The sequence below is a fragment of the Lathamus discolor genome, chromosome 4 (assembly GCF_037157495.1).
Source record: "Lathamus discolor isolate bLatDis1 chromosome 4, bLatDis1.hap1, whole genome shotgun sequence".
NCBI lineage: Eukaryota > Metazoa > Chordata > Aves > Psittaciformes > Psittacidae > Lathamus > Lathamus discolor.
In genome coordinates, this window is record NC_088887.1 from 74,376,004 (window position 1) to 74,392,533 (window position 16,530).

At 44.1% G+C, this 16,530-nt stretch overlaps 1 protein-coding gene and 1 long non-coding RNA gene across 9 annotated transcripts in view; one reads left to right on the forward strand and one right to left on the reverse strand.

Moving 5' to 3' along the window:
* Positions 1-16,530, reverse strand: part of CLDN10 (claudin 10) — a 54,805-nt gene that overhangs the window by 32,766 nt on the left and 5,509 nt on the right. The gene's annotated exons all lie outside the window — the stretch shown is intronic.
* Positions 1-16,530, forward strand: part of LOC136013735 (uncharacterized) — a 66,080-nt gene that overhangs the window by 18,556 nt on the left and 30,994 nt on the right. For 2 of the 8 annotated variants that reach the window (XR_010612344.1, XR_010612357.1), the window contains 2 exons: positions 2,830-3,016; positions 5,777-6,500. The exons of 2 other annotated variants lie outside the window; for them this stretch is intronic. This is a non-coding gene — a long non-coding RNA (uncharacterized LOC136013735). 4 more of the 8 variants (XR_010612346.1, XR_010612345.1, XR_010612348.1 and 1 more) reach the window with 4 other exon arrangements.

The following is a 16,530-nucleotide window of genomic DNA, read 5'->3' on the forward strand; positions in this document are numbered from 1 at the left end:
GTCCCAAAAGACAATTCGTTTCCTGGTTAGGGCAATTACAAGAGACACAACTAAGGAGAAATTCAGGTACATAAGTATAGGTGGCTAGTGCCGTTTTAATTGCCCTAAGGTATCCTCCAGTGACTGCTGGACGTGGGCTCCTCTTCGTGTTTGTGGGGCCTATGGAAAGTCTCAGATACTTTAAGGGCTTTTAAGATGGCCTGTGTTAAAAAACTCAGTTGCTCCCTTCTCTCTAAGTTACATGAGCCCTCCTCTCAGGCCCTGATTCATTCTATTTAATGCAGGAGTTAACTGCCCTGTGATCCTCCTGCAGAAAGCACTGGAGAGAGGTACTCAATTTACCTAAAATTCGATCCCCTTTCCTCTGGAGAAGTCTATACAGTGCTGAAACTGAACATAAATACCGGTTGACAAAGTTTATTGCTCAGATTACAAGTATACTTAGAGACTATCCAATTTCTCACGGTCTGCCCAAACAACAAAAGGGTAACCTTTAATCACCTAGTGTGCCACTCCAGCTTGGGTTTCTCTTTGCCCCCTAGGTGCAGTTGGGGACCAACACCTCAGTTAAAGGTCTCAATTTCATGGCATATCTGAGCCTCTCAGATAAAGGAGCAAGTCACCTTTTGAGATAACGCACAGTCTGCACAAACTCTACCACACCAGCAAGCTCCTTACCTGCGATCACACAAAACGAGCAATACTGCAGCTGTGCCTGAGAGGTCAAACACCCAGGGTGCTTGGAGAGAACCACTTGCTCCCCTGAGCACAGGGCTGGAAGCAGGCACGGCCAGATGCTGGTTTCTGCCTGGGGCAAGCCACTTCACTTTTGTGGTTCCCTTTTCTGTACAATAAGGTCTTACTTCAAAAGCATGTACACTTGAGATTCAGTTTTAGATAAATTTGGTCATGAAACCCTCTGCTCGTTGATAAAATCTCTGATTTAAACATCATTTCTTTTAAGCTATCTTACAACAAGAAGTAACCCTTAGAGTATTTATTCCTCTCCCTCACAGAGCTTCCAACACCTCTCCAGAAAAGGAATAAATCTGAGAACTGATTTTGTGTTAAGACTTGACTGACATTCAGGGCAAGACCATAATTCACTGAACGGCCTTTAGAGGGAAGCAGATCCAAAGAATCCATGGAGAAAGCAAGAGGAAATCGTTTTGCAAGCACAGACAGCTCTCTTCAAACAAAACCCGACGTCGAAACTCTTGGCTTGTTCCCCATGTGCCTGTGTAGTAGTGGTGAGATCTGAACACCCCTCACATCATTCCAGCCTGAAAGCTCTCATATAACAAAGGAAGCCAGGGCTAACTTGTCTTAATGTGCTAGTGTCAGGAGACCTTGCTGCTTTGTTATCTAGCTGGGGAGTGTTCCTTTAGACTTGAAAAGTTCCCTTCAAAGTAGGATTTAGGGATGATAGAGAATCACAGGAGCATCCAGGGCACTATGCAAGTGGTACTTATCAAGTCTGGACATTCCTGTCTGGCATTATAAGGCATGATTTGAAGTTAATCTAGGACCTGAAGCTTCCTGGCTTCCATCTGCTCTCCTGTGAGGGATCAGGCAAAAATGTTGTCTGAAAAAACGCCTAGGTACAGACTTAGAGCCAAAATCTTAGAGGGTGATTTTTAAATACCACATATTTGAAGGAATGTGATATGTATGATATTGTAAGTCTACCTGTTCGAAGCATTCCTTTTACACTAAAAAGTGTTTTAAACGTGGAAGATCGCTTTGAAGATCTTTAAAGATCAGAAGTGGCAGCAAAATCTCTGAGGATAAAAGTTCTCTGCCCTTGCCATGTCCTCTCTATGTCTTGGTGGCACATCGATGGGGCAGGAATTCCCTAGCAAGCATTCAACCAGGAGAGTGCTCCTGTGTGCCACACTTCTGCTATACTAGAGCTTTTGTTTTATGGGGAGAAGGCAGAAATCCTTTACACAGCATAGAATGAGACCGTGAGTTTGGAACAGCCTTTGAGAAGTCCATGCAGTTTTCAGTACACACATATTTCTGTATAAAAAAAGTTCAAGCTTATGGCTTGGTTTTGGCCACACCAACTGGCTCTTCCCTATACATATCTATTCTGGAGCATGCCCTAAGTAATTCTGAACCAGCCTGGCCTCTTTTATTTCATTTCATGCCATAGGCAGAGCCTTCTTAGGCTCATGGAGGAGTTTTGAATGGCAGAAGCCTAGAAAAGGGGCAAACTTAAAAAACCAACACAGCAGAAACATCTGGGAATTAGAAACTTGTATACCTAACATGAATTGTTTGAATTTTGTTTGGAACTGGTAGGGAAATAAATTATTTGTAAGTAAGTACCTGTAAAACAATGAAGAGCTGTGTAACAGCTGGTACAAATTAGCTATGTCAAATCAATCTATCTTCTTTCCTGATAGAATCATAGAATCATATGATTCTACCAGGAATCACAGAATGGTTTGGGTTAGAAGGGACCTTAAAGATCACCTATTTCCAAGCCCTCTGCTGTGGGCAGGGACACCTCCCACTAGACCAGGTTGCTCCAAGCCCCATCCAATCTGGCCTTGAACGCTGCCGGGGATGGGGCAGCCACAGTCTCTCTGGGCAATCTGTGCCAGTGCCTCACCACCCTCATGGTAAAGAATTTCTTTCTAATGTCTAATCTAAATGTCCCCTCTTTCCACTTAAAACCATTTCCCCTTGTTCTATCACTACATGCCCTTGTAAAAAGTCCCTCTCCAGATTTCTTGTAGTCCCCATTAGGTACTGGAAGGCTGCTCTAAGGTCTCCCCGGAGCCTTCTCTTCTCCAGGCTCAACAAGCCCAACTTTCTCAGCTTGTCTTCACAGGAGAGGTGCTCCATTCCTCTGATCATCTTCGTGGCCCTCCTCTGGACTCCTCTACAATGGGTCCACTTCCCTCCTGTATTGGAGACCCTACTGATAAATGTTGTACCGCAGGTGGGATTCTCACAAGAGCGGAGTAGAGGCGGAGAAGAATAGAGTAGAAGGTCTTCTGGGTAGGTAGGTGTACTTGAATGTTTTATACCTCAAGTTTTTCACATTCATTAAAAACAATGTGAAGTTTGACAAAATCACCCTAAAGCAGGACTCCAAGCACCCACTGAATCATAAGTGGCTTTCTGTCCATGATACCCTCCAAAGGGGTCCGCAGAGATCCGTGCTGAACTTGCTACTTTTTTGTCCTTCGTTAGCATAGCTAGCGAATAGGAATTCTGTTATTGCTGGCAGAGCTACAGCACAAGCTATTGAAACTATGTGTGTGTAAATTAAAGTATTCCCAACTCAGTCACATCACTTACAAGATTATTCCTATATACAACATTGTTGTTTGTGCCTAGCTCCCTGGCAAGCCCTGATCTGTCTGAGGGCAGGGGCTGCCCTAGATGGCATGGGTCACAGTGCTCCCAGCTAAGGCTCATCTGGAGTTGCCAGGCTTATGAAAGGAGTTGCTACCCCCCTTTAAGTGCTGTATTATGTCTCAGACTTGCATAAACCCAGATTAATTACCTCAGTTTTAGTGTATACCTTTTCACTGGTATTGCTAAGGGAAGCTAGAAGCAGATTAATGAGAGCTGGGTGTAAGTTTAAACTTTAATTACATATGTTAGCACCCAAGGGTTATGCAAGATAGCATTTCAAATGAAATGTATTAACATTTGACGATGTTTTGCGTGTGGTGGAAATTTTTTCTGGATTTGCCTACTTTTATGTCTTAGTCATAATTGGTCTGAACATCCTAACAAGACAGCTTTAGGTTTTTACTGATGAAGCTTTGGATCTCTAGAAATAGGAGTTAAAATCATAGAAAAATAACCCAAGCAAACAACAAGTTTCACATTTCTGGGCATTTCAAGGAAGGAAAGGATTATTTCAAGGACAAAAAGGATTATACACGTAAAAAGTCTAAGTAAAGTCCAGTTGAACATGCGAGGATAAAGAGCAAGAGGAACTGGAGTAGGAAGCAACACCTCTGGCTGGGTAATTTGACACTTTCCTCTCCTTTTTGTCTATAGGTGAGAAAAAATGTGGTTTTCTGTGTGCACAGTAATTGTGATTATTGTGGATCCCAAAATAAAGGATCCCAAAATAAAATTTTTAGACATATTTATCTCAGAAAATGACATTAAAATATTGAATCCTGCCAGCAAGGCAATTATTGATGTGTCTACATAAAATTCTTCCCCGAATGGTTGGTTGTTTTCACCCGCTCCTCGTGCAGACTGTGTTTTGCCCTAGGATGCACTAAGGCTTGATGTGACACTCAGGAGCTGGAGAGGTCTGCTTCCAGTTTCCCATGCCTAACGCTCTGCCTCTCGTGTGTTGCTACTTTCCTTACCCAGCAGAGGAAGGTGCCCTCTGCAGACCCACCAGTGCTGCAGAGCAGTTCGGAGCCACCAAGCCCCCGGGCTACTGCTGTCACAAATGTGATTTCCTGTCCAGTGGTTATATCATAGCAAACAGTTCTGGCTCCCGTCTGATTTCTGTGTGTGGTCTGACTGGACATTTTGATCCTTTTCTTCAAGATGCCGAGAACTGTAAGCCATAAAACACCTCAAAAGGAGAGCCGGGGTACTGTATCTCCTTGGTTGGTGACAGAAATGATTCCAAGCTGGAAAATGGAGCAGTGACTGGTGGTGTAACTCCCAGGGCCCTGCAGGAACAGCCTAACATAAAGCCTACAAACCCCACCAATCCAAAGGACATTTTCCTTTTGCTTTTGTGAAGCAGCATGAACAAACAAGCTTGATCTTCTTCCACCTCCTTCTTCCTCCTCCTCTTTCATAAACCTACCCACTTCCTTTGAAGTTTGCTCCCTAGATCATAAACACTTTGGGACAGAGCTGTACTTTGTGTTCTGTGTTTGCTCAGTGCCAATTACAAGAGGTACTCCTAGGAGCCAATAATAATAATAAATAATAAACACTGCTCTGGTTTCAGCAGTTCCTGGTAAGTGCAAACAGAGCACAATGCCTGTGTTTGGTTCCTTTGTGGAGCACTGCATGAGATGTAATCCCCCAAAAACGTGAGTATAGCTGACCATCAGCAGAGCAGTGAAAGTATCGCATGAAGCAGATTCAGATTCACAAATTCCCTAAGCACCCTATGGAGCAATATTTTTCCTTCTAGTCCTTGTCAGTTCTAAAATCTGCATAGCCTTTCCAATGCAGATACAGTACTGACTTCAGTTTGATCCTTTAAGAGAAAGTCTGCAACATTATTGCTGGAATCAAAACACAGATATAGAATTCAATAGTATACAAGCTACCGTAGAAGGAAAGTAATGTAAGTCAAACTTTAGCACTTCTATTTGCCACATTGCCAAATCTTAACAAGGCTCCTACATTTCCGTGAGGAAATGTGAGATTTCTCTGCTTTGAGGGTATTCCGCTAAAGAATACACATCTGAAGTTTGTTCCCTAGTCTCTTTTTGGTGGAATTTCGTGTGTGCGCACAGGGGAGGTGGCTTGTCCTTTCTTGCATATGCGTGTGGAATGCACCATTAGTGAATAAATATGACAAAAGCTGTCACTTTTAGGATATGTCCTACTAAGGGACTTGATAAGAGACGGGCATTTTTAGTTTCTGGGAGAGGCCTCTCATAGAAACAAGTGCTCAGTAATGGAAAGGAGGAGAAATCCTATCTCTGAGAGACCTCTCTAAGACTGCTTCTGTGAGGAATCTCATCATCAAACTGAGCTGAAATGCTTTAATTGCTTTAATGCTTAGGCATGGGTCCATACTCACACCATCCCCTTGCAGGTCTCCTTGGACAGGATCATCAGCTGCCCTTGGCATAGGGAGGACTGGAGAAGGACAAGGTGGCCGTGGGTGCGCAGGAAGGGCGTGACGGCACTGGCACAGCAAAATTTGGGATGGAAGGACAGTGGGAGACTCACATCAAAGCTGGGAGACTCGATGTATCTAAATGCATTCTGGATAAAGGAGAATCTGCCCCTGAACCCTTCCAGACTTGGTTTCAGAGGCTCAGACAGCCGAAGACAGTGAGAACTGCATCCTGTATGCACAAGGCCAGTTAATCTGCTTACTTATCTGAGGTTAGGCACCCAAAGAGTAGTATTTTGGACTGAGATAGCAGTTATTGGGAAACAAACACCAAACAGATAAAAAAAGTTTCGTCACAACATTTTTAACTCTCTCAACCCATTTAAAAGCAATGCTTCTTTCCTCCCACAAGGTGCTACCATACATGATGGCGCTGTGACCAGGCACATGGTCGTCTTCTCATGCCCTACTTCTCCCATCCTGGGACCTAGGTCCTTTGCTGGAGTGACAGGCAGCCCAAGGAGTGGTGTAAGGAGGATGCTGGTAAAAGAAGTAGCTTTAAGAAAGTATTTTATATGAAAATAATGATTAATAGATGAGCTAAACATAAGGAAAACTGGAAGAGTTATGAAGGTTTTGTTTGTATTGTTTGTATGTATTGTTTTGTCTGTATATTAGGACAGAAAAAATTTAAAAGAGTTCAGGTTGTTTGTGTTTTTTTAGACCTAGTAAGATTCCTTAAGGCAACATCTTTTGGGTAAAGCAGCCATGTTACCTTATCCCGCCTCATGTTGCCATGTGCTACACCCCACACACCCGCCATCTTTGTTGTTGTTGCAGTAGAATGTGGTATCTATAAACTTACCCTGATGTTTTCTTTTTACAATATTTGTCAATACATTTTTAACAGGTCCGGGTTCTGTTTGCCTGATTCAGTCTGAGTCTGCTGTAACTCCATCAAAATCTGTGGAGTTTCCCTGGCATCAAAGCTACAGCAATTTAGGAATGACTCAGGCTTTGAATTTCTTGGATTTTGCTAGTAGGAACTTGGAACCAGCAATGCAAAAATTACTTCTAATCGCATCTGTAGATCCCCTTTTACTTCCAAAGATGCAATCTTCATCATCACATACTCTGGAACAGAGCACTTGCATTCATGTTTAGAAGCTTAATTATGCATCAATTACACGGGGGAATTTTAAATAAGATTTTCAGATCCTTTTGTTTCATGGATTTGACTAAAAACATTCTGTTTATTTTGGTATCACTCTCTTAGCTGGCATGACTGATTTATCTGATGACTAATTTATTTGACTCCAGCCAGAAATATGCTGCCAACATTTCAACAAAGGGCTCCTTTGGAAAGGGTTTATATTGTCTCAATGCATTCTAACTATTAAACGCTTTATGAAAATGTCCATTGATACCCGAGAGCTGCCTGGCAATGAGACAAAGCTTTCAACAACTGAGCTAAACCAGCCCTTCCTCTTGATTAGCCTTTTTGCCCGCTGTAACTAGTTCTCCGCCAGCCTGGTATTAATGAAGCATCTTTGAAGAAGGATAGGATTATTTCTGCACAAGGAGAATGTGGACTAGCTTGACTCCGTGCATGTGTGTGTGTGCACAGAGCATGTTTTATGTAAAAGCTCCATCAAAACAATAAATGGCAGGCTTAGTTTTTGAAATAACCGGCATTACCTCTTGCATGAGTGAGATCCTGGCTGCCAGTGAATGCCCACCAGAGACTTGTATTCCATACTCATGCCCATCACTATGGTTAAAGAGGAATGTGATTTTTATTGGAGCATCTAGCCTGTGTGAAAAGAGGGGGCAAAAGGCTTTGTACATCAAGGAAGTTTGAGTCTGGTCAGCTAAACGCCTGTTCAATGAAGACCGAATAACGTGGGATGGAGAGGAGCTCCTCAATCTGTGGTGACATTTTAAAGGCTTCAGTGCTTTACCCCTACAACAGCTTTTGGTGAAAGCATGGCTCTCTTTGGGCAAGACTGTGAGAGAGGACAGATGAGAAATATGGGAAAATTAGCTGCAGGAGGAAAGAAGGAAATTGCTCTCCATGTGCATTCTGGCTTGGACTGAAAGCTGTGGGTGTAAATTGCATCCAAGTAATCCGAGGTAGTGTAGGATTCACCCACAGGTATCTGTTGAGTCAGGGTGGGATTCAGTTGAATCCTGCTGGTATGTCCATACGTTCACTAATCATCCATCTGCTTTATTGTCAATTAAGTGCCATGTCTAGACTGATCCTCTGACATGGTGTAGATGTCTCCCAGAGATAAGATGGATCCTATCCTAGAAGGGGACAGGATCCCCTGTTCCTGTTTGACTAGAAGGTGATCACTGGGTGACTAGCTCACACGTGGCATTTTACACCACAGATGCCTCGAGTGGTGTGGGATAAATCTTAAACCTATGCTTGAGGTCCAGCGCAGTAATTTTAGCACCTTATCTGTACCCAGCTTCAGGTGCCTGATGAAGCAGTAGGAAGGTAGGAAGAAAAGAGAACTATGGAACCCACACCATTCAATATTACTAATGTGTGACTCTGTTCTGTACACAAGACTATAATCTCATAGCAAATCTCAGCTATTACAGAAAACATGAAACTTATTTAAAGCATTGCCCTCCCTGCCAGCCTTACTTGACTCTTCCCTGAGCTGGCCTCTGACTGAATGTTTTTTTTGTTCAGATTCCAGTCTAAATGCTGTTTCTAGTTGATGCAAGATTGTACAGCTTCAGTACTTCAAGCATTTTGGCCTGTATTGTCTCTCTGAGTCCTCTATTTTGGGCTGTTTCAGATATGTTAGGAGAGTATTGCTTTGCAGTGAAAATAGCACAGAGAAGTGAAAAGGGATGGATGTGAGTGTGCTGCCTTTGCTTAAGGCTGTAGATCTCTTATCAATATCTAGGCCAAATCATGGGCCAACCTTTGCAGACCAAAATTCACTAAAGGAATTTTGTAGACCAAAGGCTACTAACAAGTGGACCTTAGGCACTCCATAAATTGTATTTTGTGAATCACAGCTTTCCACCTAAGCATGCTGCAAGGGGGAATCCTAGAGAGACGAGGTGAAGACATCAGGGGTACATTTCACTTCTGGCAGCTAGAACTGACCACAGGGTGTGAGGGTGGGCTGCTTCAGACAACCAGAGAGTAAAACAACCACGGAGTAATGAAATCAGACTAAGGGTTAGAGGTAAGCTGTCCACAGACAGACAAAAAGAGGACAGTTGCTTTTAGGGTAGAATCTAAAACTGCTAATAGTCTTTGTGGTAATCCAAGCTCCCCAGGTCCTATGGTATTGCCACTGGACATGGGGAACTGCTCTCTTCCTGTTTGAGACACTTTTTATATATTTGAAGGATATTTCCATACCTACAGTCAGTTTACTCTTCTTTAGACTGAATATTCTTAACTCTTCAGTCTTTCTTCATAGGTCATGTTTCATAAACTTGAGGGATTCTAGCTGCTTTTATCTGTGTGCTCTTTCCAAGTTCTCTGCATCTTGCTTCAAGTGTAGTACCCAAACTGGACACAGTACTGCAGCAGAGGCCAAGCAGAAACTCTCTTAAGCTATTTTTCGTAAAGACTTGCCTTTTTTTTTTTGCAGCATGGTGCAATCTATGTGTCATGCACAGCCTGATCCCAGCTGAGAGGGATCCTGGATAGTGGATTGATCCCTGCTGGTCCACCTACCCAGACCTGATACCTGACCAGAAGCTTGTGGGAATTTTTTTCTGTTGCGTTCCCAGTAAGTTGTTTAGAAGGGAGAAGGTAGATATTTGGGGGCAAAGGAGGGGATAGCTTATAAAAACTTAGCATCACTTGAGCAACAGTACTGGGTCAGACACAGCACTGAACTGATTTATGATCCTGTCTCTGCTAGTGGCATGAAGGAGACAGTAGGGCTGCAAAGATGTGGAGAAAAGGGAAAGAAAAGAAATAAATCCATTTAGAAAATGTTGCTTTTGGTAGAACTGAGTGAAAGCAGATGTAACCCAGTGAACTTCAGACCTTGAAGTAACGTTATTGAGAAAAGTGAGCAATGCCAGTGAAAAAATCTCTGGCTCTAGAAATCATTTTATATGACTCACGCATGATAGAAATTAGTCTTGTTTGGAAGCAGACTTTTCCTCGACATTTTTTCTCCTTTTCAGTGGCAACTCAGAAGCCTTTAGCACCTAAAATACAATTTTATGCTTCCTAGTTCATTGCCCTTGTCAGCAGTATTTTCCCTCCAGTATCATGGACTACAGCCATCTTGCTGCAAGCAGACCAAGTAGGCACAATACAAACTCTGATGCTGGACACAGATGTTTATTTGAAATGGTTCAAGGTGGTAAAACTGCAAAGAACATGTGGTTGAGAGCACTCAGACTCCTCAAATGAGATCTCCCACTCTTTATTTTGATTAAAATACCAGAAGCTTTTGGAAATGATTCAGTTTCTCCCAGTCGAGTGGTTAGCCTTTGCTGAGATTGTGGACAACTTGGGCCCAGTTCCTCTCTTACTGAAATTGGTGGCCCAATTTTCAACCCCAGGTCAAGGCAGAGTCTTGCACCTCACAAGCTCATTTTCTGCTTCCCTAATGATCTGCTTCCATCAAGCTGCCTGATGTATTTTTGGAGGCTGTGGCCTATGTGTTTTATCCAGAGCTCTTTTGCCACTCTGGCCCAGCTGTCATACACCAGACAGAGTTCCCTTGGCTGCAAGTCTTTTGTCTCCTTAAGCACCGTTCCCAGAGAAGAGGAGTGGAAAATAAGGCCATTCCTATTTCCCTGACTCTACTTTCGCTGGGGCACATCTGAGTCTTGCACACTTAGAAGTTCCTGATGGAGTCAGGAAGTCAAACTTGGACTGGATGGAGTCAAACCCTATCAGCTGGCCCAGACAACCCGTTGTGCCTGTGCTTCCCCTTAGGTCTCTGCAGTAGCTGGAGCAACCACCACACTGCAACACTAGCGAATGACCTTAGCAAGCACCTACATATTTGCATCTCATTGCAAACATAAAAATAATAATACAGATCTGTGGGATGTGGGGTGGCGTGGAGTTATCTCTTATCAACAGGGTCCACAAAACTCCTTCTTTTGTTTATAAGGAACTGCAGACCAGAGATGCCTGGATTTGCAGACAGGAAGGGTGAGGGGGAAAAACAGCCCCACTTGTTTTCTCCTTTGAGCAACAGTATTTCTCTTAAACTTAACCAAAGAAGGTAGGGAAGCCACTTGGCAAACAGGCTTGTGTTAAGTACCTTGGCTGGAAATGTTTATGCTTGTTCTTGTTAGCACACACAGCGTTCTGCTCTGTGCGTGCGGAGTGGAGGGAGGGGAAGGACTCACCACTCCATGCAGACATCCCTCTCACAGACCAGGGCACCCATCCCTCAGGGGCACACTGCCATCAGCTGCCTGTATCTCCTTCTGCCTCTCTCGCTGGCTGTGTCAACACAGCACTTTGGGAGGGACCACTGCCAACAACAGGGCAGGAGAGCTTCACCACTCAGAAGGAAGCTGACTGAGACATGGGTTGCGGGTGTCCACATCTCTAGTGAAGCCCAGGCCAAAGCATGGCTATGGTAGTGCAGGGTGTCCTAGCCACAGAGACCCAACTGGCCATTGACCCTCTGAGAGTAAGCCCTGTACCACAGTCTGGAAAGCAGCAGAGGTGCACAGGTCTAGAGAAGCACAACCTCTTTGCTCCCTGCTACACCCCTGCACTGAACTGCACCATCTCCAACCACAGTGTCTCAGTTGCTTTAGGGGAGGGTGGCTCTACTGTATGTGGCCTCCTGCTCCCCTAAGGTCACACATTTCCAGCTTTAGATTACTTTTTTACCTTTGATTATTCTACCTTCCACCTCAGCTGAGCTCCCTATGCTTCCTGGAAGGAGATACCCATCTCAAACACCTACACAGAGGCAGTGGCAATGGGCTGGTCCCTCTACAGCCTGTGCTGTTCAATGTCAGCCAGAAACACGAGAGGAGCCACGTGATGGTCTCAACTGGGGATGCCCTTGGGACAAAAGGGTTGAGGGAGAAAAGCAAAGAAGAGGAATGCCGTGGGGTTGGCAGGATGGCCATGCTGTGCTCACAGTGCCTCGGGCCATGACCTCCCTAACAGCTCCTGCTGAGCTGTGCCAGCCTGCGGTGCTTGCTCAGCCTCTGGGACTGTGGGGTGAGAAGCCCTGGCTGCTGTCCGCTGGCCGGGAAGGCAGGAGTCTTTCTGACTCAGCAGGAATTGACCCGAATCCCTGGCAGGGAGGACAGCAAGCTTTCTGCCTTCCACCCGTACCTTACCCCTGGCTGCGGTGATAGCCCTTGGTTTAAAAGTCAAGGTCCAAGGCTCTGACAAGGCCAGGGGGTGATGTCTCAGATTTTTGGTCAGGCTGCATCCCCACTTCTACAAATCCCACCTCCGTGGACATGCCGTGTGGGATTCTGTAGCCTAGCAAGATGACTCCCAGATCATCAAGAGAGCTGAAGAAGCTTTGGCTTTTGCACTGAAAGGTCATCTTTGCTTAGACCTGAACGGGGATGCATGTATGAGGGGCAAAAACCTTGTTGCATGCCAGCCCTGCACCAAGTTAGACAAATAGGTCTGCTCGATAGGGTCCTGAGCTTTGCTGCACACAGGCACAACAGTCACAGTCACTTGAAAATGCTGAATTCCTGTAAAGAGCTGAGTTTCTAGGGAAAATGTTAGGTAAAGATGATATTGGGGTTTTCATAATAGCCACTAAGTAAAGCAAAGCTACTTGCGGTATGAAAATGTTGAAAGATTAAATGAAAGTAAAATTGCCTGTTGCGTTGATTTTGCTACAATATAATTCTATCATGATTTGTAAGGTGGAATGTTTCCATTAAAATACGCTATTGATAAGCCAGATGCCATTAATGATTATTTAGTTAATTCAATTACCTCTTTTCCCCACTTTGTGGGTTAACTGCCTCTCTTATTAACAAAAGGCAGCTGACTCAGGGCCCAGTATGTGTTGTGATAATTGCTTGGGTTGGGATGCCAGCGTGGTGCAGCAGCTTGGGCTTGTAGTGGGCTTGCAGTGGAGAGTGTGTTAATACCTCTGGCAAGTCTTGTTCTCCTGATCACCCAATGAAACCCTGCACTGAGATACGGTTAGTGAGTCACTTTCACTGTTTCTTAGTGGCTGGGGTTTGGTTTCTGCTTTTGCTGCTTACAGGATGACATATCAATAGAAAGGCTTTTATGTGACATTCCGTGTTATTGTTCAGAAATTCATTTGTGAAGAAGGAAAAGGCAGTCTCCAAATAACAGAAGATTTTGGCGGATTTCCATCTGCAGCGGAAATTTAGAACTTCTGAGCTCTCATTTCCTCTGCAAATGTGAATCAGCATGCGTTGCCCTGCCTATGAGCCTGAGACACATCTTTGTGTCCGCTGGTATCTTCAGAAGAGTAGTCCCACATGCAAAATAATAACAAGTATAATCATTGGTAGAGTGGACCTGGTAGAATTATTAGCATATATTCTTATGAAAGGAAATTCATGAGAATCCTCCAATATTCAGTTTAGCTTCTCATTTTGACTGTCTGGTTATGTAATTGTACTCTTTCAAATACCACTAGAATCTACAGAATTAAATTCTGGGAAAATTTGGGGGTAAAACAGAAATTTTGGAGTCTAACCTAAAATAATATTATACAATAAGATCAACCATACAGTTGATGGTGTACGGTATTAAAATCTCCTACATGCAAGTCAGTCAACAGGAAAACTGTTCAGCAGTGGATAATGAGTCTTAGCTTCGGATGTGGAATTAAGAAAATGATATCTTTAAGCAGGTTAGCCCTGAGGACATGTTTTACCAATGCTTGGTTCATTACCTCCAGACTAACACACATTTTATTTAGAATAGTTAACACAGTAAAAGAGAGACGTAGTTGTAAAGTGATCACATCAACAGACCATTGGGTATGATCTGTAGAAGCTTTCAATGCCTCTGCTTTGCTACCTGTTTCAGATCCTTCTTTAGAAATCTAAGGGGCAAATGTGTGTGTGACCATTACAAGGTATTTAAGGTGCAAGAGGAATGAAATGTCCTCAGGAGATTTGCCATGCACCTGGATTTCAGTATGTGCTTTGCTGAATTCAGACCATCAGTGTTTAAGTTCTAGAATTTTTAATACTTGAGCAGGCAACAGTGTTTCCCAGCATCCCATAAAAGCAGCAGATCAAGAATCTGGCTTTCCATCTTTCTCTCCAGGCTAGCGTATTCACCCGTTCCCTGACAGTCCTGCACCTGGCACGAAGTAGAAACCCTTGTTCTACAGGTCCATCCTATTTAGCCACCATCCTTGTTCTGGGGTGACTTCAGACAGCTAAATGACAGTTTCAGGGTCTACAGTAACAGATTCTGGTATATATCTACTCAGTGTTGGTTATCTGCACCACCTCATCAATGAACACTTTAACACCTTTTGTTCGGCTTCCTTTGGCCCTGGTTTCGTGCCTTTTGTTCATTTCTCTCTGACAAAAAGCACCCCTTGGAACAGGAAGACTTTGCTGGTTTATTATTAACAGTGAAACTAGTGAAGGTTTGAACACTTGGCTTTGTGACTTGAATTTTCTTTTGAATAGATGTATGTTTAAAAAAAAGTAAAATAAAGGTAATAAGATCCTGGAAGATTTAATGGCACAAACTCATTATTAAATCCTGAATACCATCAAAATGGAGGTGCTGCTTCTTCACTTTGATAGTGAAATGTCATCAGAAGTGACCCTTTCCTTGCCAGGTACCCCACTGCTGGGTTTGTCCATCTCATACATTCAGTTTGGGACCCTTCTCAGCTGCCCTGCTTCCAGTCCTCTGCCTCACCTACTGCACCTTGGCTGCTCGTCCATATGCTAGGATCATTCGGTCAACAGCTCCATGAGCAGCTACAAGGCTGTGCTGGGCAAATGAGGCCATGAGGGGCATAGAGTGGGAAAAGAAATTGTCCTTGTGCATAACAGAACCCTGCTTTAAGGCACAGCCATCTGAGCTGATGTGTGCTCTTCTGTATTAGCAAATGCATCCCTGGAGAGGAAAGCCATGCAAGAGCACTGGGCTTCATTGCCCAGTCTGTAGAGAGAAGATTGAGTGGATGGCAGGCATCTGTTTGGCACAGCCAGAGGTCCCTCACAGTACTGGCACTAGGCCTGAGTCAAGGAATAAGTGCCTTAAAAAAGTGGTGATCTGAAACCCTCAGTTACACCACTGGTAGCACCACTGCTTCAAGCATTTGATTTCATTTGAATCAGTGAAACACCCAAGAAGATACATTGATCAGACTCTAAACCACCAGTGAGACCCATGGCACCCACTCCAGGGAAGGCTTGTAAGGACAGCCAGACACTATGGAACTTGATGCGTGTAGGATATGGAGAGGAATCCCATGTGCATAGTTCTATTAAAATAGCTGCACCCATTGAGCATCCTGCTTGATACTGTAAAACTATGTGTGAGAACCATGAGACATAGAATAACACCTGCACTGAGGGATTTAATACCCCTACTGTCTCATAGCAATTTGCTTTCTCTACCACACTGGCACTTAACCCACACTTGCCCAGCCCACTCCATATGGTATCCACAGGAGAGATTTTTATGTACATGTATTTTTTTTTCTTGCAGTTTCTCATCTCATGACCATTGGCTACACTTATTCCCCCTTATCTGTTCTCAAGCTACTTGCTGCTCAGCCTCTCTTCCCCTGCCCCTTGCACCACCCTCTGCAAATGTCCTATGTGCTAGAAGGCTAAAGATTGAAAATCTTAAATCCCAGCAGTTTGAATTCTAAACTCATCAGCTTTAATGATCTTTACTTCAGTCTCCCTGTCTCACCCATCCACCTACCATGGCTGTTTTTGTCAGGTCTCCTCTCCCCTCCTGCTGCAGGGACTTGTAAAACTGAAATGGATTGTATCTCTGTAACTTTGAATGGAGTTCTGATTGTAGCATGACTGCTAAAAAGATTAGAAGAGGTACATTGGCCTTAGGCTTCTCAGCACTGGCTAGAGGGAAGCTCCCCTCACCCACCCCAGTGCTCACAAGGCAGACCAGGGCACAAAACCTGTTTGAACAGAGGTATTTTAAGACATTGGCTGCATACCAGTTACTGCTGAGTCCTATTCATTTTGCAGTATGCTCTCTGCTGCTATGTAGGAGTAATCAGAGAAAGCTAAAAGCAAAGCGGAGATAACAATCTATCCTGGTGTGAGTATTAGAAGATGAAAGAGCTTTGTTATTAATGCCCCAATAACAAGCTTTGCATTCCCATCCTCGCACCAGCTGCATGGGAACCCACAGTAGCAGATAGCAGCACTTTACACCTTTCAGATTTCCTCACTGGTTTTCTGCAAGTCAAGGCCACCTCTGGGGTGGTCTTCAGCAGGTCCACCCAGGAAAAAGCTGTAAGGATGACGGAAGAGAAGCACAAGCAGCAACACTCTTGTGCAGGCCTTGACAAAAGTGGAAAAGGTCTCAGCGCTGTAACCTCTGCCCTTGTACAGAGGTGGAAAGACAGAAGGCTTATAGCCCAAAGAGATGCTGTCAAATTGCCAGGGGTAAACAGGAGTTGTGAAGGAGGGCTGCTTTACAATGCTGTGTGTTTTCCTGCAACCCTGCCAATCGTAAAGCAGCGTCAGAGCCTGGCCTTTGAAACCTGCCATCAGTTCCTCCAAAACTGGTGGCT